Source organism: Cupressus sempervirens, chromosome 3, assembly GCF_028749045.1.
Source record: "Cupressus sempervirens isolate cs-2001-9-10 chromosome 3, ASM2874904v1, whole genome shotgun sequence".
Classification (NCBI taxonomy): domain Eukaryota; kingdom Viridiplantae; phylum Streptophyta; class Pinopsida; order Cupressales; family Cupressaceae; genus Cupressus; species Cupressus sempervirens.
Genome location: NC_143120.1, coordinates 115117528 through 115142237, shown reverse-complemented (window position 1 = coordinate 115142237; position 24710 = coordinate 115117528). Strand labels below are relative to the sequence as shown.

Below are 24710 nucleotides of genomic sequence, written 5' to 3'. Positions count from 1 at the left end.
GAAAATACCATGTTATAGAGAATTTCTCATCCACTAGACACCAAGCATGGTAGCAGAAATGTAAGAAAGGGAATAAGAAAGTAGGTCCAAAGCCGTGAACAGGGGAGCTCTTGCCATGTATTGAAGGAAATACCTAGGAAAAGGGGAATGAACACCCGCGTCTGAGAAATGAAGCCTGCAGATGTAAATAGAAGTCTATGCAATAAGTAAGACCCCATGCATTGGAGGAAGAAGCTGCCTAAAAGAAAGAAAAGGGAACTCATGCGGGATATAAAGAAAAAGAAACATCGTCAGCTTAGGTCAGTTCTATGTGGAAGATGTCAACTTATATCCCATGGACACATGCTTACTACTGTTGGAGGACATGGGAGCTATTTTGGTGGAAAGCAGTTCATTTCTGCTGAGCAACTTTGTGAAACATTATCTCATCTCTGCTTTGAGAAAGCATTAATTGTTAAACTGGTGGACATTATTGATTTCAATAGAAGTTTCCTCACAAGGGTACGTGATCTTGTAGGTGCAAACCCAATCATAATGGTTGCAACAAAGGTTTATCTATTTCCAAAAGGGACTGATCTAAATACTATTGGGGATCAGCTTGTAGAGGCAATGATATAAAAAAAAATTGAAATTGATTCTTGCAAATAATGAGTTTTTGGTGGCTATGGTTGGATGGAAGTGTAAAGTGTTCACAGTATTCATTCGACAAGTTCCAAATCATTGTCTGGATTCATTGGAGTTGCATCTAAAATTCAACAACAAAAAAAGGAGGCCAGCAAATACCAAACGTCGCAGCGGCTTAAGCTAATTTCTTAATCTCACATTCACGAAGTTAGGGGCTTTTAAGGCTTTTAAATAGAATTCTACACATAGAGTATGATGTCTTGAAACAAAAGGCTTTTGTCAGCCGTGGGCTGATGTGTGGGACCTGACTTGGATGTCTAGCTGGTGCACAAACCATGGAAATTTTAAACAAATGTGTGAAAATGCTAATGTGTTGGGAAGTGCCCGGATCGTGCCACGTGTCTCGATCATCGGGTGGGCATTTCCTTGCAAAAACACAATGCTTAGAGGATAAGCAATGTGGGAATGCACCTGGGCACCACATGATAGTGGGCTCGGGACGCATGCTAAAGAAATGATCCAATCAGGGGCTAGGGGGTGATAGGGCATGCCAGGTCAGTAGATTATGTGGCAAATGGGCGACCAGTGGTAGTTTGCCATGTGGCACATGTTAGGCTAGGTGGATTAAGAAGAATGAAGTATTTTTAATTGTTTTTTTAAAATTATTTTTCAAAAATTGAGGGGTCACGTGCAAAGATTTTTTAATGCAAAGAAGGTTATTTCCTAAAGTCAAACTTTACGAATTTTTTTTAATCAAAGTTGCAAGTCAAACATTTCTAGTAGAGGAACTATTTTTCAAACTGATATTGTGGGGGTTTTTGAGAGGCTAGATATGTGATATTATATATCGTCGAAATCGAGAGAGGATGAACTTTTCGATTCTAAGGTTAATTTTTGCACATGAGGTAGTTGTTTCAAGTTATAGGAGGTTTTCTTGTAGATTCCTATTGTGCAACTGTAGTCAGTTGATAAGTTCAGAACTAATTTTTTGACATAATAATGATCGAAATATGGTTAAAAGGTAGTGAAAATGCAGTTTGGGTCGAATTTTGATCAGATTCACTTAGTAAAAACTCAAAATTTCACCAACTTTTCATAAGGAAAATCAGATATTTTTGCAACCAAGGGGTTTTCATCATTCAGGCATAGATATTTTCAAATCAGTTACAAAGTAATGATGAAAACAAAATCAGATCAAATGGGTAGAGAGATGAAAGAGGTTTTGTAACTGCTAGGGATGGAATTCCAAGTGGACATATGTCATCTTCAGATCAGATCTGGGAATTCATCTTGGTCTATATCTTTCTTTCTTTCATGCATTGTAGGGGTTCTGTTTTTCACTTTGAGACCGTTGTTGGTTGGAATTTCTCAATCTTTCTGTGAGACCACTTCTTTGGATCTAGGACTGTGATTCCACCTTCATTCTTTAGCATATTCTCTCTTGTATGAACAACAATAGGAAGGAATATACAGATAGTTTAGATCTGTTAGGTTGTTTGATGTTTTTCATTTCATGCATATGACTGTATAATTTTAAGGAAATAATACAAAGAGCAACACATGATTGAGTTTCAGTTGAATCTTGTCTCCATTCTCAGTGAGTTGTAATGTTTTATGACCTTTGAAAAAAGACCCTAGGTCATAGTTGCAGTCCCTTAAGGCTGTATGTTGTTTCATTGTTGTTGATAATTCAAGGAATTGTGACTTTCTTCCCCTTTACCCTTTCTGGGTGAGCATGTGCATGGAGTATCACTGTATCCATAATTGGATCAAGTGGAAAAGGTTTCTTGATCCAACTTTTTTTCATTCTGATGACATGTCTCGCTCGATGATAAATATCATCTCCTTCCTCTCTATCAATTTCTACATTCAGGATGGGCCTCTCGCCAACTTTATCTTTGAATAAGGGATCCAATAGCTCCTTGGAGTCCTGTAGCCTTATCTCATCCAGGATGGTCAAATGGAGAGTCTTTTCTGCTAAATACAAAGTTATTCTATAATAGTCTCTGATACACAAATTGTAGTCATTTGTGGCATTCATCTAATGATCTTCAATGGTGTCTTCATGATAGAACTCTTTTCTTGCCAGGTTTTCCACTTAACCAACATTGTTGAAGAATGGTCAGGGAGAGTTATACTCTTCAAGAGGATAATTCTTCCATTCCCACTCAAAAGTTTGGATATCCTATTTTCTCTTTACTTGGTATGCTCCTACTAAAAAAGGCCATTCCCAATAAGGCTTCCATTTTCTTTTGATCCTCTCATAAGCTGACTCAATTTGTCAGGATATTTACATCATAACTAACTTGTCGCTTGGGTATCTTGGGAGCTTCTTTGAATGGATGGATGCACCACCAACCTAAATGTATGTGAATGTCCAAAACTGGATGAAATATGCACTGAGAGCTGTGATCTGTGTCTTGGCCTCATCAGACAATCTCTTCCCATAATCCCCTTTGATGAATCAAATGATGGCAAAGATGAAGGCATCGTTTGCAATTCTGTACTCCTTGCTCTACGATAAGAGCTTCTTCTGCACCAGTTGAGGATAGACTATATACGACCATTCATTAGGATCCTACATACTACCCTTCTTGTACAACTTGAGATAGTTGGTTGCCCTTGCTGCAAGTAGATATACCACATAAGAAGTCATATAGAACTTCTTCTTGTCCTTTACTGTCCGCAACTAGTCACACAAGTTTTCACTAGGTGTGGTGGCCCAATCCAGTGGCATCTTTGCGTGTCTAATGGTCTCAATGAAGTTGACCATGAATGGAGCGAGATGACTTGCTAGAGGTAATCCCATAACTCTATTCAGGAGAAAGATTGAATATCTAATGTCATCCTTCATGTATCCTCTTGTCATATCCACTTTGCTAATTGTCTTCCCCCGAGGTGGTTTCTCAATGAAGTATGAGGAATATATGATGTCGATGGCCTCCTGGTAATGATCTTTATGCCACCTCTTAGCTGATTCATATGAAAGCTTGATGAATTGATCGGCTCTAGGTAGATGAAAAACCCTCTCAATATTATCAGGTCATAGATCCAAGACCACTTCCCTAGTGATGCTCTTTACCACCCTCTCATCAGGAACAAAATGCCGAGATAGGGTCATAATTAGTTCAGTTGACTGCACAGTCTCAGGATGTGATGCTGCATTTACTAATCCAGAATGGATTAGTGTAGATCTCAATGATGACCTTTTGGTTGGATTATTACAAACTCTTAAGAACTCTCCCAAGTCTGTGTGTCCAAGTTCTGTATCTTTGATCTCAGAGAACTCATCATGCAATCGTGATTTTGGAGTTACACCTTGGAACTTGTACACAACTAGTTTTGCTGCTGGTCCGAATGTGGACGCCATCTAATTATAGTACTTGCATGTCACAAAAAAAAGAAAAACATGATTAATTATTGGATATATAAAAAAAACATAAAAAAGAAAAAAAAATCCCCCTAGGGAACTTATTTATTTATTTTTTTACTTTTAATTTTTTTTAATTTTTAATTTTTTTCTTTTAAAACTAATTAAACTAAAAATAAAAAAAAGTGAGGTGTATGTGGGTGGAGGCACAGTGGCGTGTGCATGCGCAGATACGTTGCTAAGCGCATCGCACGTGGGCCCAAAAGGGCACTGCGTGCGATCATGCATGTCGTTGGAAGGAGTGGCTTGTGGCACCCAAGCATGTCCCCAAAAGGGGCATGGTCAAGTGTAGGAATCGCCTAGGTACCGCTAGTGCATGCACTCAAATGGGCACACAGGGGTGGTGCTGCTCACTAGCGTGAAGGAGTGACGCGCAGTGCCCAAGTGAGCCCCTGAAAGGGGCACAGCTAGGCGCAATTTTTGCCTATGCACGCACCCAAATAGGCATGCAAGCACAACACTGCTAGCACGTAGGTCCCGTGCACGCGCATAAAATGGGCATGGCATAGGTGCTGCTCTCGAGAGCGTCACACAGGTGTCGCACGCGCACCCAAAAGGTTGCTCTTGCGGCACTGTATTGGTGCTCCATGGGTGTGTAGTGCGTGCACGCTTCAAGCACGTGGCTTGAAAAAAAATGGGAATGGGGGAGGATTTTATAAGCCTCTCTCCCTTTTGCAAGCCACTAGGCCTCAATGTGCGTGCTAGATGATATTTTGTTTTTTAAAAATTTTTCTTTAAAATTTAAAATTTTTTTTTTGACTCAAATTCTTAACTAAAATTTCTTCTCCTGACTCTTGAACTATGAGTCCGAGAGTCAAAAAAAAGTAGGGGGTCCTCATTTATATTGAGGAATGAGGCATGTGTTGTGGACACCACAACATGTTACTCGACTTTAATTGTGTTTTTCCTGATGCTCGGCACCTGAAGATCACTTGGCACCAACTAAATTTTTTTTGATGCTCGACACCTGATCTTTACTCAGCACATGGAGATCACTCGGCACACACTAGGAATGTCTGTTACTTAGCTTCTACTGAAAATTTTCTTGGCTTCAACTAACTTGCTCGACACCCACTAAAGATCTTACTTTAAGCTTTGCAATCAACCTTGTTACAACTTCTTCCTCCAATGTTTCTAAGTGTGACCAACCTCTTTATCTTGGAGTATGTCATCAATACATTACTTAACCATTGTCTTAACTGATCCTTGCACTTCATTATAACATCATAACTTAACCTTTCCCTTAGGTGCTCCTATTACATCTTGTTGATCAAATCCTCTTCATCAATCAACTAAGTGATAGTACTTAGATCTTATAAGCAACTATCATCCCTACAAATAGTAGGTTTGACATCAATGACAAAACAATGATTAAAATCATTATTTTACAACAATCTCCCTCTTTGATCTTCAACAATGAGCTTTTCAATCAGATTTCCAACAATCTCCCTCTTTGGCATTGATGGAAAACCAAACTGATCAACCATCAGACTAAACTATTCAACCACAAGCTCACTAGGTTAGAACAGTAAGTCAAATGCCAAGAAAAAGTAAATTGTAACATCACATTTCTTTATATTATTCTCATTGTTTCATTTCAACTTCTCCCTCTTTGCTATTGTATCCTTGTTCTTTGTCTTGTCTCCCTCTGTATTGCTTATCTTTAGTTATTCTGATCAACCTCTAATTATTCTTGTCAACATCTCCCTCTATCTTCTTTGATCAATTTTAAACATTTTCAATAGTTGTTGATCAGTTGTCTACTTCTCCCTCTTTGACAATAATACCAAAGATATTTTAGCATCTTTAATATGCAAGTACAACTTTTATAGGTTTATTCAATGTCTCCCTCTATCACCTTGCTTGTGACTAATTTGAAATTTTAGTACTTCTACTACTTTAGGCATGGATACCAAAGTAAACATCCTTTGCATCAATATACAAAATCTTCAACATTTAGCTTATTTGATGCAGGGCATATTTTCTTTTTGTTTTAAATAGCTTTAGCTAGGGGTATTACCCCTAATTTACCTCTAAGATAATCAAAAGCATCTTTTGGTAGTGCATTTGTGAAGATATCAATAATCTATTCCTTTGAGCTAACATATTCCATCTTCACTTGTTTATCTTCCACCAGTTCTCTTACATAGTGATACTTGATTGCAATATGCTTAGTTTTAGCATGCATTACTAGATTCTTTGATATATTGATAGCACTTGTATTATCACAATAAAGTATCACAGGCTCATTTAATTCTTCCTTCATACCTTGCAGCAAATGTTTGATCCATACAATATTGGTGCAACTTATAGCAGCTGCCACATAGTTAACTTCAACAGTAGACTGTGAGGTGTAGCTTTACTTTTTGCTGGTCCATGTAATCAACAATTTTCCTAAGAAAAGTGCTCCTCCATTGGTGCTTTTTCTATCATCAATGTTACCTCCCCAATCTGCATCATTGTAGGCTTTTAGTTCAAACTTCTCATTCCTCTTGTAGTATAAACCAAATTCATCAGTTCCTTTTAGGTATCTCAATATTCTCTTCACTATCAATAAGTGATTTTCTCTTGGATTTGAAAAAAATATTGCTACTATTCCAACAACTAATGCAATGTCTAGTCTACTATGTACAACATATTGTAGCTTTCCAATCATAGACCTATACATAAAATTCTTGGATGTCTAATTTACTTTAGAAAACTCATCATTCTTGGATAGTTTATGGCCTATTACCATTGGTGTGCTGATTGGTTTTGAGTCTTCTAGCCCAAATGTTTTGGGTACTTCCTTGATGTATTTGGATTGGGTTACAAATATGCCATGCTTTAACTAATTTACTTGTAATCCAACAAATAATTTGATTTCTCCAAACATTGACATCTCAAATTCATGCTTCATTTGATTAGCAAAATCTTTGCATAAAACATCTTTACCTCCAAATATTATATCATCAACAAAGAATTTTGATATCAAAATGCCTTTACTTTCTCCAGCTTTGATGTACAAGTTGCTATTGTCATCTATTCTTTCAAATCCTATCTTCACAAGATATTTGTGCAACCTTTCATACCATGCTTTGGGTGCTTGCTTCAATCCATAAAGTGTTTTTTGTAGCTTGTAGACCATATCCTTGTTCTTCTCATCAACAAATTCCTCTGATTGTTCTATTTAAACTTCCTCTTCTAGTATACCATTTAGAAAAGCAAACTTCACATCCATCTAGTAGACTTTGAAACCTTTGTATGCAACATATGCAAGTAATGTTCTCACTCCTTCCATTCTTACAACAGGGGCAAATGTCTCTCCATAATCCAATCCTTCTTCTTGTGCATAACCTTTGCAAACTAGTCTGGCCTTGTTTCTTGTTATTTCACCATTCTCATCGAGTTTGATTCTAAACACCTATTTTGTACCAATCACATTCTTATCAACTAGTCTAGGAACTAAAGACCATGTTCTTTTTTTCTCAATTCAATCTATCTCTTCTTTCATGGCTTTATACCATTCATCATTTTTAAGTACATCTTTCACTATTTTGGGCTCAACCTTGCTTAGTAGACATGATTCATTCTTGAGCTTGTTCCTTGTCATTGGTCTTGTGTCCTTGTCACCAATGATTTGATCTATAGGTGATGTCTTCCTACATACTTGGCTAATCTGGGTTCAGTCCTTCTTTCCACATTTGATCCTTCAACATCAGAGTTATTTCATTCTTCTTCATCTGACATTTCATTATTCCTTTCATGCATACTATTTTTAGAATTAGAATGTGCATTTTCTACATTCTACAGCTCAGCTTTTGAATGTAGCTCAGCATTCACAGGCTAAGACTTGGAAGACACCGAAGTTTGTTGCTGATTCCCAACTTGATTTCCAACATTGTCTTCAATTGTTAATATTCATTCATAGAAGTATACAAAGGATCTATAATCCTCTGTTTGCTTTGAATCATCAACTTGAACTTCTGCATGCTCATCAAAATTTATGTTTTCACTCTCTACAACTTTATTAGTGTTGAAATTCAAACACTTATATGCCTTACTTCTAGTGGAGTATCCAAGAAATATGCCTTCATCACCTTTTGCATCAAACTTGCCATTTTTAGTATCTTTCAGAATATAACATTTAAAACCAAATAATTTGAAATGTTTAACATTAGGTGAATGATCATACCATAATTCAAAAGGTGTTGCATTTGTACCTTTCTTGACTTGAACTCTATTCAATGTGTAGATTGTAGTACTTATAGCTTCTCTCTAGTACTTTAGTGCAAAATTTTTCTCCATCATCAAGGTTCTAGCACAGTCAATTACTAACTTATTCCTCCTTTTAGTAATACCATTCTGTGGTGGAGTTCTTCATACTGATGTTTGCCTTTTGATACCTTTATCATTGTAGAATGTTTCAAACTCTCTTGATGTGAACTCACCTCCTCTATCTGACCTTAGGCATTTTAGGTTCTTTCTTGTTTCCTTCTCAACTCTAGCTAGATACCACTTAAAAATTTGGAATGCATCAGATTTTTTCTTTAAGAACATAGTAGTCATCATCCTGGAGTAGTCGTCTACAAATAGCATTATGTATCTATCTCCTAGGTAGCTTTGTGCTTCTATTGGGCCAGATAAGTCTGTATGGACTAACTTTAGTACTTCATTGGAAGTGTATGTTTTACTTTTGAAACTAGACTTAGTCATCTTTCCTAGTTAACATTGTTTACACATTGTGTTTTCAAGTTTCTTCAACTTGGGCAACCCTCTGACTTACTTTTTCTTGCTGATACTAATCAGATCATCAAAGTTAACATGACACAACCTTTTATGCCACAACCATACATCATCAAGTCTAACAACAAGACATGTTGCATCTTCCATATCTAGGTAAAATAGATTACTCCTATTTTTTTCACCTTTTCCTATCAGATTTCCATCAGTATCATAGATTTTGGCAGTTTTGTTTCCAAATTCAACTTTGCAACCTACATTACCTAATTATGATACACTCAACAAGTTGTAGTTCAATCCTTCAACATAGTATGCATTATCACATGAAATTTTCTCTGTAAGTTTGATAGAGCCTTTTCTTTTGATTTGACATGGGGCATCATTACCAAATCTAACACTATTTCCATCATATTGAGTAAACGTATGAACTTACTTTTATCTCCTATCATGTGATGTGAGCATCCACTATCTATGATCCACTTGTAATTATTGTTCACACAGGTAACCAATGTTGTTGCTTTATCTTCATCTTTGTCTGATTCATCCTTTATGGCTACAAAGAATACTTCATCATCATTTTCATCAGAGTCTTCTTCAACAATGTAGCATCTCTTGCCTTTCTCTTTACTATCATCTTCTCTTTTGTTCATGTACTTGTTTCCTTATTTTTAGTTCTTCTTCTATGAACATCTTATAGCTATATGACCTACTTCATTACAATTGAAACATATGATAGGGAGCTTACCTTTGAATTTTCCTTTACCTGTATGAAATATCCTAGCCAGTAGTGCTTCTAATTGTTCCACATCTTCCTCATCCGTGCTACTATCATTGGATGCATGTTTTTCTTTTCTTCTTTTCTTGCTTGATGTGTCCTCCTCTATATCTTTTATTGTCATCTTGGCTTTGAAAGTAGATTCAAGGTTCTCAAGTCTATAGTTGTCAAAATTGGATAGCTCAAATGTAGTAAGTCTTCCCACTATTCCTTCAAAGGTTAGTGTGTTCCCTTGTACACACCTCAGCTCTTGGATGGCTGAAACTCTAATAGCATAGATAGGATGTATAGTTCTTAAGTATTTGTTGATAGTTGTTTCTTCTTCAAATTGTCCACCTAGACTTCTTATTGCACTCACTACTTCTTTCATTCTTGTAGTGTACTGAATAGCATTTTCACTTTCTTCCATCTTCATGTCATCAAACTTTCCTCTTAGACTTTCTCTCTTTGCTCTCTAGACATTCTGGTCTCCTTCATAGATTTTTGATAGGGTTTTCCACATCTTAAATGTAGTGTCATAGTCTTTAATGTCATCATATTCTACATAGTTGAGTGTAGAGGAAATCTCCAACATTGCTTGGTTATGCTCCTTTTTATTCAAATCATCTGCAGTAAGAGGTCCTGCTAGAGTTACATGTTCTATTCCAATTGAGGTTTTTACATAGTCACCTATTGATCCAAGGTGCAATTTCATCAAACTTTTCCATGTAGCAAAGTTGTTTTTCTTGAGCTTGGGAACTTCTCTCTTGGACATCTTGACCTTCTTGCTTCTAGTACCTTGAAATAAAATCAGCAGATGGCTCTGATACCAATTTTTAGAAATGCTTTAGAATAACTGGGGGGGGGGGGATTAGTTATTCAAGGTCTAGATGTCCTATTCAAACTTTTCACTAGGTATAGTGGATCCATTCAACCATTCATTCATCCAAGCTTTAACTTATCTAATCAGCAAGTCACTAAAAATCAACATGCAAGCATAACACATAAGAAATCAACACATGACACAATGATTTATGTGAAAATTGAATTTGAGAAAAACCATTAGTAACATGCTACTTAATTCTCACTCTTCTGAAGTGATGCCTTGTGAAAGGCCTACCCTATTAAAGACTTATAATACACTATTAAATGTGACCTTGTTAGAGGATTTAACCACCTTGTTAGAAGTGGGCTTGGTTAAAGGAATTTAGAACATTCACTTGGAATGCCACCCTATTAAAGGATTTGCAAATGGCTAACCTAAGTCCATAGGATTTTTAGATCTAATACAATTGCTAGAGAGTATTAAAAAATTTGACTTGACTACAACATACAACTTATCTTGTAGATATCAAATCACTTCTCAGCTCATACCCTTGCTTGGCCTTCAATCTCTGCAACTCTTGATAAACCTCAAGAATTAGAAGAGATAAACCTTGGTATTGATGAAGCTCCCAAAAAGGTTTATATTGGCCAAAATCTGCCTGCTAAAATCAAAAAACCATTGATTGACTTGCTTAGGAAGTATAGATATGTTTTTGCATGGTTATATGATGACCTTAAGGCTTATAGGGAACATTTATTCCAACACGTCATACCACTAAAAGATAATGTAAAACCTTTTAGATAAAAACAAAGACCAATGAATCCTACCCTAGCTCCCAAAATGTAGGAAGAACTGAAGAAATTAAGGGATGGGGGTTAATCAAACTGATTAGACATTCCACTTGGGTTTCAAATTTGGTACCTATCAGAAAGAAGAATGGAGATATAAGATTATGCATGGATTTTAGGAATTTGAACATTGCATCCTTGAAGGACAATTATGGATTACCAAATATGGAAGCCAGGTTGTAGCAAGTAACTAGTTCTGAGCTAATGTCCATGATGGATGGTTTTTTTGGGTACAATCAAGTTCTGGTAAAGGAGAATGAACAATTTAAGACAGCCTTCACAACCCCATGGGGAACATATGTATATGTAAGGATGACATTTGCCTTGATTAATGCAGGAGCTACTTTCCAACGAGCTATGGATGTGGCATTTCATGATTATATTGACAAATTTATGGTTGTATACTAGGATGATCTTACAACATAGTCTAAGAAGGCTGAGGATCACTGCAAGCATTTGGAGAGAATTTTTATCAAAGCTCTAGAATATGGAGTATCCTTGAACCCAAAGAAATCTACATTTGGGGTGACAGAAGGCAGATTACTAGGACATATAGTGTCTAAAGATGGGGTGAAAATAGATCCTGAGAGAGTAGAAGCTATTGATAAAGTCCCCAAGCTAAAGAATGTAAAAGGAATTCAATCCTTCTTTGGCCAAGTTAATTTTCTTAGAAGGTTTGTTACCAATTTTACTGAAATTAGTAGACCTATCTCAAAGATGCTCAAGAAGGGAGCTACTATAGATTGGAATGGTGAGCCTTCATAAGCATTCTAGGATATTAAAATTGCAATAAAAAATGCCCTAGTATTGAGAACTCCAGATTACACAAAGCCTATGCATATTTTTTCTTTTGCATCCTTTCACACTATAGCCACAGTCTTGTTGCAGAAAAATGAAGAGGGATATGAACAACCCATTGCTTTTTTTAGTAAGTCACTATAGGTTACTGAATTGAAACATGAGATAAATTAAAAATAAGCATATGCTTTAGTAAAGGCTATAAAGGCTTTTAGATGCTACCTAGTAGGTGCTATTGTCATTGCCTTTGTACCTAGTGCTGCAGTGAAAGATATATTTTCTCAATAGGAAGTATCAGGTAGAAGGTGTAGATGGATTAATAGGATCCAAGAATTTAATATTGAAATACAAATAAGTAAGTTGGTAAGAGGTCAAGGTTTGGCTAAACTCATGGCTGAATCTAATTTGGATGCCAATAAGATAAATGTGGTAGTTGATGATGTCAGACTTGACTTATGTGACATGGATCATTGTGATTGGTACACTAATGTTATATATTACCTGCAACACATGAAAGTTCCTCCCCACTTTCTTGAAAATGAAAAGAGGAGTACTAAATTAGAAGCCATCAAATACATAATTGTCCAAGGTAGTTTATGGTGGAGAAATTTTGAAGGGGTATTGTTGAAGTGTATTGATCAAGAAAAGGCAAAAGAAGTCTTAAATGAAATACATGTTGGAGTGTGTGGAGGACACTATATGGCCAAGACCACTGCACATAAAGTGATGAGGGCTAGATTTTGGTGGCCTTCCCTTTTCAAGGATGCTCAAATTATGATTAGGAAATGTGACCTTTGTCAGAGGTTTGCTAGAAAATTGAAGTTCTCAGGTAATACTCCATTGAAGCTAGTGGAAGTCCAAGCACCCTTTCAACAATGAGGTATGCATTTTATAGGAGAGATTTCCCCCAAGTCTAGCACTGGCTATTCTTGGATTCTAGTGGCTATTGACTACTTTACAAAGTGGGTGGAGGCTATCCCCACAAGAAACGCAACAAGTAAAGTTGTTAATAATTTCCTACTAAATAATATTATTTCTAGATTTGGTTGTCCTCAAAAAATTGTAACAGACAACACAATGTGCTTTAGGTCTAAGGAATTCATTAGATTTTGTGATAAATATGGAATAAAAAGATCATCATCTTCTCCCTATCATCCACAAAGAAATGGACAAGCTGAATCCACAAAAGAGCATGTTAAAAATCATTAAAAGAACCTTGGATGATAACAAGAAAGCATTGGATTCCAAGCTACAGTTAGCAATATGGGCTGATAGGGTAACTATGAGGAAAGCCATTGGTGTAGCTCCATTTGATATGGTGTATGGAATTCAAGCAAGAATGCCTCAGAACAACTTGGTAGGTTTGTACAACTACATTCAAGTGTATGATGATGATATCATTGGTGATATGCAAGAAAGATTGGATGAGCTAGTTGGGCTAACTGAGACTAGGAAAGAAACATCAATCAGAAACCAAAAGTTGCAATTACAGGTTAAAGCACTCTATGATAAGAGGACAGTGAGAAAGAAATTTGAAAGTGGGGATTTGATCCTTATGTGGAATGCTAGGATATAAGATAAAGGAAAACATGGAAAATTTGATCCTATCTAGTTAGGTCCTTATTTGATTGAAAATACTTGGGGTGAGGATTCTTATGTTCTCAAAGATCTATCAGACAGTATTCTTGAATTGCTTGTTCATGGATAGATCTTGAAGAGGTATTTTTCTTGAAAATACTTATTTTTCCCCATGAATAGTAGTCTAGGTTTTCTTGTACATTCTGTATAATCTTTTTGTCTTTTGTACAGTCCCTGTATATTTTTCTATCCTGTGTCTTTGCTCTCTCTAAGTTGTCATAGTTTTTAAGGTCAAGCTTGTGGTCTGCTTCTCCCAGAGATTCTGAGCCCTCATATGAATCTTTCTTATTCATTGTCCCCAGACAGAGCCACTATTGGCCTAGTTTTTCACCACCCTTGTCTTGTTGTATTCAATAGTGAAAAAGCCTAAGTATAAACTCCAAGTAATTTGAAATTTGGTCAAAAAACCTGTTGTCACTTAGGTTTGCACCCTTGTCCAAGGCCTATGTGCGAGGACAACCTAATGAAACATGGAAACAACCTCCAAGCTGTGGGACTTGAACTGCGAGGTTGAGTCTCCAAAGAAGGCTGGCTTCCTCTTACTGTCAGGGCGCACCTATCTATTCTCAGAAGGGAAAGGGAGAAAGAGAGCATTAAAGCAAATCTACCTAGTCTAATCTAAGGCGGTGATGCACCAAAACAGAGTGTTCGGACTCATTCTTTACCCAAATATGCACTATGGAACTAGGGTAACATTCAAGGTCATACACTCATTCAGACTTATATCAACCAACAGCCACATACAGATCAGGAGACCAACTGAATAACACCAGGAACAGAAGATTTCACTTGTATATTATTCAATAGGCCAAAGATAGATACAGTATGTAGACCACTGATCTCAACAATGCATCAACGAGAGGCAAAACGATACACATACACGTTGATGGCTGAAAGAGATGATACAAAATGTTCATCTAGCTCAGAGACAAAGGGATTTTTACACTCCAAATCTGCAAGCAACAGCAGAGAAATCAGGAAGAGTCAACCCTTACAAAATGTACAAAATTTGCCTTTATAGCTCCGGCGTAACTGAGATCCTTTACTGCTAAAATGACCCTACAACTACCTGCCATTAAGTCCTATGGAAGACAATCATGGAAAAAATTTCAAGAAAATCTGATCTCTTTCGCCAATAATGTCTTGAGAAGACTGAAAATGGCACCATAACTGCACTCTGACCTGGTAGATGGATCAATGGATGGATGGAGTGTCATTCTGTGTTTTACATTTACTCTGGTAGGTCAAGATTGATCATGGAGATCAGATCGCATGACAAAATCGATTATCTTCACTTCCTGGTTCATGAATCCATTGAAGTCAAAAAGGTCAACCAGGCTCCTTATGCGTCAACTAGGCCACGCAGGCCAATTGCATTTCTTTATTTGCCACCTGGAGGTCCTCCCACGGTTGACCACCCTTTATTGGACTAACCGCATCACCTTGAATACTATCATGACTGTGACGGTTACACTAACCGCCAACCGCCATCCTTGACTGCGCCGATAGGACACGTGTCGACAAGGTGTTGTGTTGCCAACATAACCCTTGCACATCTTTGCCATAGCGTGATAGCGCCTACCGTCGATCGGCTTTGATCCAACGATCATGGAGACTCGTCATTCTGCAACCCCTTTCCCTTGTGAATCACTGGGCCCGCGGGACATGTGGCATTTCCCTATTGGCCCGACAATCGCTTAATCCTTACTGCGCTAGCTGTATGAAACATGGTTCCACCAGGGCACGTGGTGCATGGGCGCTAACTCGCTATCATAAAATTCACACAGTTTCTCCATGGTGAGATAGCACCCACTGCTAATCCCTGTAGATCTGACGGTGTAGAACCCACCTTTGGAACGTGCTAGTTGCGTCAAGAAACTGGTCCCACGACATGTCTATGCCCTGACCTGGCATATGTGGTGATTCCTAATTCACCGTGGACCCTCCAATCCATGACTGGGCCCATCCTATTTGGCACCACCTTAGCGATGCATCCTGGCGAGATTTGACCCCACTGACATGTGGCGAAAGGGCGCCAAGTTGCTATGCTAAAAAACTCGCAGCTTTGCCATGGCAAGATGGCGCCTACCGTCGATCCTTTCCAATCCGACAGTCACGAAACTCTCCCTCCTACGACCCTCCTTTTCTCATGATTCGTCGGGCCCATTGATATGTGGCATCTCCTCGTTGGTCTGTTGGTCACTTAAATCTAACTACACCGGCAACATGGAATGTGGCCCCGCTAGGACACGTGGTGCACGGGTGCTATGTCACCATTGAGAATTTCTGGCTAGAATGCAATAGTGACATAGCAAACAAGGCACCGTGGAACTTTTCTGACCCGCTGAACGCTGGACCCACCTCTGCAACGTGTCCTTAGGGCGTCATCGCGCTATCATAAATATCGTGCATTTTCTTTATAGCGCGATGGCACCAACCGTCGATACCGCTTAGATCTGACGGCCAAAAAACTCGCGGGTCGTAGCATTAAAATACCAACTCTGAGACTAACCGTTGAATAAGCCGTGCATTTGAATCTAAATACTTGGCGGTAAAACTAGAGGTAACAAAACCCTAGGCAAAAAATTCACCAAATAACCTTATGCCTTGCCTTGTTTGGCCCTAGCATTTGAAAATTTTAGAAAGTATTGTTTCAAATAAATTTTGGCAGGACATTTTTATCCTAAGGATTTATCTGCAAAAGAAATGACCTTTTAATATTTTGATAAACCTTATGGAGTTTTCCTAAACTGCATTATTTTGTCTTGAAAAGGTCTTATGTAACACAGACTTTGTGTGACCGTTGATCTTGATCAGATCAAGGGCCATTGCATTCCTGCAATATGTAGCTGCAAGGTATTTAAATATTGTGGGCAAGCACCTTTTTGACATGTAACCCTTGCTGACACTTTAGCCTCAGTGCACCAAAAAAGGTTCATGGTTGTAAGAGCTACTCAGAACTTTTTCAAGTTCATCAGTACTTTTCATGCACATTCTAGATTTCCTGCAATATCATTGGTTGAGTTACTAACAAAGATATGCCTTTATCACCAAGAAGCATCAACCATTGATTATATTTGCATCAAGGGCTGGCACTTTCCCACAAGAAGGAGGTGCTCACGAATTAAATAATGCAGGGAAGTGAAAATGGGACAAGTGGCATAGTCTGACAAGATGGACCCACCGTTCTTAGAGATGATGATGAGATGTCTTCTGTGGAAAATGTTAGATGAGTCAGAATGGATGGAGATTTTTATTCATCACTACAGCCAACGTGGTATTTAAAATGCCTAATTCTATAACTGTTGATCTGTCAAAGATCAAAGGCTAGTGCATGCCTACATTTTGAAGTTGCAAGAAAGATAAATAATGCGGGAAAGTGGTTCTTTAACACATGTCATAGTGGTGCCAAATTATGAAAGAATGTTGAGTCACACCATGTGGTCTACCACCTGTGCTTAGTTGGAAGTGATTATGCTATGGGCATGAAAACCTCAGAAATTAATGCAATAGTCAGGTGAGTCAAAGCACACAGATTGAAAGCAGTCATTTCATTGGCCCAAGTGGATGATTGACCATGAAGTGTAGAAAATTTTTACACCGTTGATCCTGTCTTAATCAACAAAGGATGTTTTCCTACATAAAGAACTCTAGGGAAGTTTAAACAAAGTGGGATTATGCCATGCAGACCTGTGTCCATGGTAATATCACTTTTCTCATCTTGTAAGGTCTACAAATTTCCAGTGTTACCACCATTGATATTTTGAATATTGATGACTGGCACAAGCCCACAATTTGAAGATGTTGATTAGATAAGAAAAGCGGGAATGCACCAGCTTGACCTGTGGAAAAGATGACGTCAAGCACCTACTCGCTCAGAAGAAGATATGGGACCCACTGACATGGAATGTTGTCAAAAGGTGCAAACTCTTATGAAGGTTTTCTATTGGTCAGTATAGCTGACTAGACTTTTTTCAAATGTGAATTGATCTAATCGTTGATCTTGTCATGATCAATGAGCGACACTTCCCTGCAGTTCTAAGGTGTAGGAATTTTAAAGAATGTGGGAAAGTGAACATAGTGGGACCAAGAATTAAAGGGAATGCTAAGTCATGCCATGCTGGAAAGGTTAGATAAAGTAAAATGCACTCATTGGTGGAACATGATAGGTATGCCAAGTTGAAAGCAATGATGTCATGGGTGCTGAAGGTTTAAATCCTGCAGTCAAATTTGTCAGAGCATGTTGTAAAAGGATGATATTTGATTGGTTAAGTCAACTAAGTGGGCTATTAAAGAAAAGGATTTTGGCCCACTGTCAATTCAGGAAAGATCGACGGATAATGCATGCACACAATAATATGTTGTAGGAAATTTAAGTAATGCGGGCATGTGCCCTTTTGACACATGGCTTGGGGCTTGAGATTTTTAAATGCATTTTACTTTGAAATAAAGCCATCTGATCTTGGAGAGATCGACGGGTCAAATTCAAATTTGAAATATAACATGAAACTAACAGTTATAGGAATTAATATGACTCAAAGTTTCCTTTATGCAACCTCAATGCACTAGTATAATATGAGAGATCGCTATTATTGAAGCACACAATTAAAGATTTTCTTAGAGAAAAAAAGATTTCTAGAGTAAGGGCATAGAATTTCTCTAGGGTTTTAGCAAATTTGTAGAGAAAATTGTATAGAAAGAAGGGAAAATTTGGTAGGTAATTAATCTGTAACCTGTAGAAATCAAGAATTTTCTATTGTAAGAGTGAAATTTTAAAATGCCTCCATGAAAGGAATTTTTTGGGCAAACTGATTATTTAAAAAGGGTTGTGCATGATGATTTCCTAGAGCAATTTCTATTATTAGTAAATGAAATAATTAAAGAGAGGGAACTCATTCCTAAGAACCCTAGGGTAGTTATGGCTGAGGGTTTCTATGATAGGGCAAACTGGGTAAGAGATGCCCAAGTATCTATGGGAGGTTTGCAATTGTTCAAAAAATGGTTCTCAGAATGGAATTTAGATACCCCCATGAGCAATGTTTGGGAATTTGACATGGGAAAACTAACAGTCCTTTCAGTTTTCTTTGATAGTGATCTATTGACTGACCTAGTTAAGAAATATGATCCTATTATGGGATGGGTGAAGAATCATTCCAGAGTTAATCTTTTTAGGGTTTTCCTTGAGCTATTCAGTGAAGTTTTCAACCTTAACCCTAACCATGCTATACATGAAATCATTCATATGGATGATTTACAAGTGAGATATGATGCATAAAGAATGTACTTGAGGACAGGGCTATTGCAGGAGCATGCTGCTAAAGTTGGAACTTTGTCTGTGATTACTGCTAGCACACCCGAGCCATTATTGAAAAGACATTTTAATCCTAGGGCTCAGGCATTATATACTTCTCTTTGTAAATTTTTTGGAATGGATGAAGCTGAGCAGCTCCCAGGCTCGATTATTCTCATAATGGCTCAAACTGTTCAATTTGGAATGAGTACTATTCTAGATTTTGCCACTTTTCTTGCAAAAGAGAATCATGATGGTTTGGTGGGAATAGCAAGGGAAAAAGTGAACAAACCATTCAATTGGTATTCATTTCTAATGCATGTATGCTTGTACAAGGGATTTACCTTCTTCTCTTAGGGTATAGAGCTAGAAACAACCAGGGATGGAGAGAGGAATCTAGTACAGCTGTGGATTGTAGATATGACTTCAGAAGCTATAGATGCCAGTTATGTGAGATTTGATAGATACTTTGCATCAAAGCTTAGGTTGCTTTTGAGAGGAGATAGACCTAGAATTCCATAAGCATTGTTAGAACTGGTCAGACCCAAGGACCATGCATAAGGACTATTGGTTAGTCATAACTACGGGGATATAATCCCTTACAATGTCTCAACAATTATAAGAATATATGGCTTTTTGGGAAAGCCTCATGTTCTGCCTTTCCATGTGCCTATGAAGATAGGGATAGCTAAGCTCTTATGGCAGATAGACACTATAGATGAGAGGGAATTGTCTAAGAAGGGTACCTTCTTTCCAATTGTTACTATAGTGCATGATTTTGTTTTTGTCAGGAAAGGGCGGAAGCACCTTAATTTTTTTTTGGATAGATATAACATGGCAGAATCTCATGCTAGATTTATTGACCCTGAAGGATTCTATGATCTCTTAAGAGAGAGAATAAAAGCTTCCCGCATGGTGCAACAAATATACTATTCGAAGGATGTGATCAAGAATGTTTTTACTCTGCAAGAGCAGGAATTGAGAAAGGAGAAATGGATAGTATATAGAAAAACCCTAGAATTTATTAATGCCTTTCACCTCCATTATGATTCATTGAAAGAAAAGAAATATTAGGGAGCCAAGATGCAGGCATTAATGAATAATTTTTCTATGATAATACAAGCCATGAAGAAGGATGCATATGTTAAGGCATATCTAGACAAGGCTGTAGAAATACAAAGGAAGATAAGCAACAAAAATATAGTGGCTCCTAGCCAGTATACATTGCAGAGAAGGGCAGGTTATGTCATGGTTCAAAGTGTACAACAGGCACCCCTTCATCAGAGGCCAAGGTTAGGAAGTCCATTTGTAGCTAGCTCTCCAAAAAGGCAAAAATTAGAGCAGGGGTCTTCTTCCCAAGTGGAACAATATTCCCCAAGCCAGTCTCCAATCAGAACTGATGATGAAACATCTTTGAGAGAAAAACTTAGACAAATTGGTGGAGAGATAGATGTGATTGTTACCTCCACAGATTTGGAGATTGGAGAGCCTCAGGAACCACCTACACATTCCTTGGATTTAACTGTTGCTGATTACCAAGGTAAGGAAATTGACCCTATAGTTTCCCAAGCCTCTGAGAGGTTTATTAATGATGAAAATTTTGTGAAGTCTAGAGCATTTGCACATTTTTATGGAGGCTAAATATAGGAAATTTGAGAAGACTTGTGAAAAAATAAAGGCAGAACAACCTGATAAATCAAATTCTATAATTAAGGAGGAGGTAAAGTCTAAATTTTTAAAAGATTTTTCTCAATTTAACCCTGAGGCCGGTAGGCAAGTAATTAAATAGTCAGGAGTCCTTATTTTTCTAAAATGGGATATAGTGAACGCCATGGTTTTTGATTCAGTTAGGAAGCAAAAGGATGTCCAATTTAAAACTAAAGAAGAGGTATTACAGGCTCATGGAGGAGTCAAATTTAGTGATGACCACCAAGCCCTTGTTATTTGGTCAATTGAAAAAAGAGACAAGACCAGAATGCAAGAAATTTCCACCGCAGAGCATACTGGTGCATTGACAATTTTTAGGGCTAGTGAGGTAGGTAGTAAGAAGATAATAGGAATGGCCTCAAAAATGTTAAAATTTATTAGTATTGTATCTATCCAAGAGGAATATAAATTTTCCCAACTCAATGCTAGATTTGAAGAAGTTTTGAAAGCATATGAGGAAAGGGGTATGCAGATACAATCATTAGAAAATAAGGTAACTCAAATGGAGAAGATCCTTGGAAAAAGAAAAATAGGAGAGACTAGTAAACGTAGGATTGCATACCCTATTAGGCCACCTATTGAACCTTTCAAGTCCACTCCAATTATTGAGGTACTAGATACCCTTGAAAGGCCACAGTTCTACACAGCAGAAGATTTTGAAGAAGAAAAGAATAAGTTGTATGCAATGCATGCAGAACTAAATAATTAGTTTGAGGAGAAAATAAGGTAGGGTATAATGTATTTAGTAGATAAAATTGAGAGGTCATCATTTTTTGATTTATTGGTGAGGATTGCATCCATCAGGAATGAACTAAAGAGAGATGAAGCTGTATTCAAACCCCTTGTGCAGAAGTGGATAGAAAGAAATGAAGGTATAACTACTATGTGTATATTTGTCATCCAATTGCCCTATCATAAAATAGGAAAAATATTTGACTTGTTGAATAAATTGCAAGGATTTGATGATAAGCAAAATTCTTTTCAAAAAAGACTAACTATTTGTTTTTCCAATTATATTGCAGAAAAGTTTAATTTATTCCCTTATGCATTAAAAACTGTTGATAAAGTGAAGGAAAAGGAGGAATGTAAAAGGGAGTTAGATGAGATTTTTTGTGAAAGGATAAATAAAGTTATAGATGAAATTGGACATTTGTTATGGGCAATGACAAATGAGGAGTTGGTAAAAGTAAAAATATTCTATAACTCCATCAAAAAAGATTTTGTTGATATAGAGGCAACTGCAAATTCTTTAGTAACTATACAAAGTGAAGTCCTAAATTTTGATTGGCTGGAGGATACTACCTATGATAAATGGAAGGAAGATTTAATGTCTACATAATAGATAGAAGGAGGTGATGAGGTAGAGGATGATGATAAAGAAGAGGGTACAAAAGTAGAAACCACTTTTGCCACCGGTGATAAAGATAAAGAGGATCCTCAGGTAGTAGGAGATGACTCATCACTGTCACATTTGATGTCCACTTATCCCAAGGAACCAGAGTGCTAAAGGAATTTGATCATAATATTATTTGTCTTTCCAAAGGGAATAATAGAAGCGGACCCACGAAGGAATGTTCAATGTACTAGTCTTTCTGTTATTCGCAGTTTTGTCTTGTTGTGATGGGTGTATGTAAAACTTTTGAAGGACACCTGTCAATTTCTCTTAGCCTAAAGCTTGTTGTATCTCATAGTATATAAGTGAGATTCTAGGGCTAGAGAAAGGGTTCAATTTCTGTTGTGTCTAGGTGATATACTTAGTTTGTTCTTGGTCCAATATTGGAGCAAATTTAGTGATGTATTTTCTCTATCAGTTCTTAAGAATACATGCATATAGAATGATCTCTGTGTTTCTTCTTAAGGTCATTCTGAGTCTACTATAAATGTATACAATTTTCAAAGAAAATGAATACAAATTATGAGCTATCCCCATATCAGTTCTTTCTGAACTTTGTCTCCTTTTGATTACTTAGTTATCTTGATGTTGTATGAGTAAAAGCTGGTGCAATTGAATGCAATCTAGTTAGGTTGTATATCTGTTCATCACTGCTATTATTTCAATGGATTAAGTAAAGGCTTTGATTAATTTGATAGGGTTGCTGTAGTAGTGGAAAAGATTTTTGAATGATGAATTCTGATAAGAATTGCTGATAATATTTTTTGTAAGGCAACAAATTAGATCTAAGGATTTGTAGTAGACTCTAAACCCTAATGGATTAGGCACTAGTCAATTAGATTTAGCTAGAAGAGAAATATGTCATAAATGGTTTTCAAATGCAGAATTATAATGAATTTTACTTTTATTTCCTATAGATCTTCAAAGTTGGCCAGTACTTATTTGCATGGAATGTTTTAGGTTCAGTTAGCCACTATTGCTGAGAACATGTGCAGATCTATAGAAGAATTTTGGCCAGATTTGTTATATGGGATGTGTTTATCAAATTGTCAAGAATTATGAATGTATTTGAGGATTTGAGATGAGAATCAAAATGAAACTAAAATAATTCTCATAGAGTGTTTCCTAGTCTTGAATCATCCCTGGGTATACCCACCCTAGTTTTGCAGAGCCCCTAAAGAGTAGAAAACCACCTTTGGTTTTGTTGAAGTTGGATCCAGATGGTTTGCACACATAATTGTTAATAGGAATTGGCTAATCCTTAGATTGTGTGATTGATATCAGTTTGGTATTGAGCATTTTGTTGCTTAGTAGTTTTTTTCAAAACACCAAGACAATCAACCTTGTTACAACTTCTTCCTCCAATATTTCTAAGTGTGACCAACCTTTGTATCTTGGAGTATGTCATCAATACATTACTTAACCATTGTCTTAACTAATCCTTGCACTTTATTACAACATCATAACTCAACCTTTCCCTTAGGTGCTCTTGTTACATCTTCTTGATCAAATCCTCTTCATCAATCAACTAAGTGATAGTACTTGGATCTTATAAGAAAATATGATGCCTAAAAATAGCAAGTTTGACATCAATGAAAAAACAATGATTAAAAACATTCTTTTACAACAATATCCCTCTTTGATTTTAAACAATGAGCTTTTCAATCAAATTTCCAACAAGGATTATAGAAGATTTGTTTACTATGAACCTGATACTTTACCAATCATGTCTGAAGAAAATATGGCTTCACGTCTTGAGTCCCCAAAATATCCAATAGCTATCAAGTTGCATACAGTGCAAATTAAGTCATAGTCTAAAGGACCTGAGTTGCAGTCAAAGGCTACTAAGCTAGTTCAAACCAAGTCTGATGGATTTGAGTCACAAACAATGTGACCTGAACTTAACATTGAAGTTCATGATGAAATCAATGGATCTTAGTAGTTATCCAAAGTACTTGTGTTAGCAAGATATGTTAGAAGGCATCATGCACTTGATCAGATCATTGGATACAAATATGATGGAACAATGACAAGAAGTAAATTGAAAGGTACATGTTTAATTACTAAATTTGATCCTAAAAATGTTAAAGATGCATTGGAAAATGAAAGTTGGGTTAAGGTAATTGTAAGAATTTGGTATAGCTTTGATACCATGTAAGAATTTGCCTTTGGAAAAAATTCACCCAAGAACAAAGAACTCAAACACAAGCACAATAATAGACCAGAAAGAGTATGATTAGAATAACAATGTATTCTTTAAATATGATGAAAGTACACTAGGAGTGCCTATATATAAAGGCCTCTGAGATGCATCTAGAATACCTAAAAATCAGCAACATGAAAATTCATACAACTAGGCACATATCCACCAGATATGGGTTATCCTCTATTAAGCATAGAAGTAAGTGTGATGATGAGAGGACAAGCCTACAAAGGTGTAGCATGCAAAATAATGTTGTAGACACCATGTGCTAAATTAGGAGTCTAAATAACTATGTTGTCTACATGAAAACTTAGTTAACAATGCAAACTCATGTGTTGTAAACACCATGTGCTAATTTAGAGTTGCTTACTTCTATGTTGTCAACATCAAAACTCATGAAAGTATGCAAACTCCTAAGTATCTCAAAAAATAAATAATAAAATAATGCAATATAATAAAGTAATTCATTAACCTAAG

The 24710-nt window shown here is 36.9% G+C and overlaps 1 pseudogene; it reads left to right on the top strand.

Annotated features, from left to right (window-relative positions):
* Nucleotides 1–261: 261 nt before the first annotated feature.
* LOC149565042 (ferric reduction oxidase 3, mitochondrial-like) overlaps nt 262–24710 on the top strand; it is a 131558-nt pseudogene continuing 107109 nt past the window's right edge.